This window comes from Typopeltis vanoorti, chromosome 18 (assembly GCF_054136105.1).
Source record: "Typopeltis vanoorti isolate ZY-2024b chromosome 18, IOZ_Tvanoo_1.0, whole genome shotgun sequence".
Taxonomy (NCBI): Eukaryota; Metazoa; Arthropoda; class Arachnida; order Uropygi; family Thelyphonidae; genus Typopeltis; species Typopeltis vanoorti.
In genome coordinates this window covers 80,641,287-80,644,082 of record NC_143566.1, presented here as the reverse complement: position 1 = coordinate 80,644,082, position 2,796 = coordinate 80,641,287, and the positions used below count along the sequence as shown (strand labels likewise).

Below are 2,796 nucleotides of genomic sequence, written 5' to 3'. Positions count from 1 at the left end.
GGGTTGAAGAGAGAGAGATGTTATCACACAAGGATTAGGTGATAGACAAAAGGTGTAAACGAACGATAATTAATGACAACAAAAATAAATGTATTTCAACTAACCGTCGTATAAAAAGCTGCACAGAGAAAACAGACGTCTTATAGGGATAAAGGAAAACGGAACTATCTCTTATTTCAAGTACTGAAGTGATTTACTGATTCCTCCTTCTAATATAGAAATTTCATTTTGCGATGGCCGGGAATCGAACCCGGGTCAACTGCTTGGAAGGCAGCTATGCTAACCTCTATACCACCATCGCACATTATTAGAATTCTAATGTTTTCTTATGAACCATTCCGGTCATTCACCTATTTCAAAAGCGATGACGTCATGAGATCATTGAGGAAGTGAGTTTGTGTTACGTCATGCGTAACATTCCGGTTTTGTTTTACCAATGGAATTCAGTGTGCCTTCATCTCACCTTGCATTAATCTAAGTAATAATAATAATACAGAGAGAGATTTAAATGTTTTGTAGTGCTGACTAGAATTATGCCATTTCCACAGAATATCCTTAAAATCCCCAGTGTTATCAGTAATCAAAACAGCCGTCGCATCACATGAAGTTCCCCGTCGTAAACGAAGCGGTGTAAATATTATTCGGGTATTTTAAATCTGTGTTGTGTTTTAAAATAGAGAAGCACAGTGTACGCTCATTTTAACCTTAAGGGAGTTTTCAGTTTAGGTGGTTTAAAAACTAATTTGCTTTTAACCGTTATGGGATTTATTACAATCAGGAAAAGAAAGAGGGTACATTTCCGACACACGCCGGGTCTGTGATATAAACAGAAAAATCAGAATCTTCGGAAAGCGGAGCATGAAACATTTTTATATATTTTAAACAATTTTATATATTTTTTGTAGTTTTCATTTATTTTTTACATAGTCTCAAAATGTTTTAACGATAAAAGCATTACCACATAAAAACGCACTATAACAATATTTATGGGCTAAATATAAACATTTGGCCCATAAATATTATTCTGTACTTTTTAACAGCTATTCGTAAGAGAAATTCACCATCCTGTTTAACAATGAACCAAACAACTCAACATAAATAATACCATTGTTTATGCAGTCAGATTTCATTGTTTCATCGTCCTGAAAGTGACATTCAAAGACATCTGTTACAAAGCAGGACGATATATCTGGACATACGTAGGTAATATCCAGAGTAATAAATCTTTCCAGCTAACTTGTCAGGTACGTTAAACATTACACCGTTTAGTTCTAAAACTTCTCGTTGTCTCTGTTAGTGATAACGAACTTATTTGAATTAGTAATCTGAGATCTGAGAATTTGTGGACATTACGCTAACACTGTGCATTACTTAAAGACTGAAATGGGAGTCAGAAAATTACCGATTTTCATTTAAAGCCCGGATGTTCTGTCTCCTGAGAAAATTATCTATTTTAATTATATAGTTGAATATATTCATTATGCATTTCATTATATTATATATTTAATATTCATCGCAGATTTTATTATTTAACAGTGGCAGATTTTAACGTTCTTTCACGTGACCTGTGCCTTGGTCTACCAATTTTAATACTTCCGAGACTTATTTTAGTGTTTGTATATCGCACGACATCTCTTAGGCTTATTGATGTTTACTCCACTTCTTGATATTGGGCTGTTGTGACTTGGATATTTTATTATTCTCGTGATTCTTCCCAAAGCATCCCTAGTCTGTTTACTAGAATTTTATGATCTTGGTGAAATGGTATCGCTGGTCTCCAACAATTGCACTTAGTTATACCCTCTCCCTTCGTGGCTCTTTGGAATGGATATTATACTTTCTGTCACTCTTTCATTTGCTGTTGTTTCCTTTACTAGTTTCCAAAATATTTATATAAATACAATTATGTCTTATTAATTCCCATTTTATGATTAACAAATTTTGGTTACTAATCCCTGAAAAGAGAGATTTTAATTAAAATATTCCCTGACTGAGATCTTTGCATACATTTATTTATATATCTTTTGTTTAATTTTAAAACAAAAGCTATATAAATAAATATATGCAAAGATCTCAGTATGAGAGTGGACTTTCTTTTTAAAACAAATATTACTTTTCTTGTTCCGTATAACATACCATCAGCTATTCAATCTATCAATGTAACCACTGAAAAGCCTACTGTGTGATAGCTGAACATGCAGACAGACTTCTAAGGTTTCCAAAACATTTGGATTCTGAGATGGATTTCTACCAATAATTTGACTAAGCAAGCTATTAATTCTAAGAGCGATTGCTGTTTAGATTAGAGTAAAAAAAAAAGGAATCTCTTTTTCACATTGGCACGGAATCTTTGCGATGTCTAGGAATACAGCGCCGATGTGTCGTTTCCAGTTGTATCCTGTTGTGATGAATTCGATTAATCTGTGAATGTGTTAGGTGGTGCTATGATGTCTCGGAAATCCAAATTGCTCTTGTGTGATGATTTTTAGTTTGTCTACTGAATCTTGGAGTCTGGAGAAGATGATGTTTTCAGCCATTTTACCAAGAAAGTAAGTTTGAAAGAAAGAATATTTGAGAGTAAGCTAATGGGGCGATAATTTTGAGGTAGATATGGATCTTTGTCCTGTTCCTGTACTGGGATTACATCAGAAATTTTCCAAGATGGAGGAAAATATTGTATTAGGAAGATTGCATCTATTATGCTAGTAAGAGGTACAATATCTTTACAGGGTAAAAATTTTATAAGTTTGTTTGTGATGCCATCAGGACTTGGATCATTTTTATTCTCGAAATACG

The 2,796-nt window shown here is 33.5% G+C and overlaps 1 non-coding gene across 1 annotated transcript; it reads right to left on the bottom strand.

Moving 5' to 3' along the window:
- Positions 1–229: 229 nt before the first annotated feature.
- On the bottom strand, positions 230–301 carry TRNAG-UCC (transfer RNA glycine (anticodon UCC)). Its single transcript has one exon. It is a non-coding gene; the product is annotated as a tRNA-Gly (tRNA).
- Between the last annotated feature and the right edge of the window lie 2,495 nt (positions 302–2,796).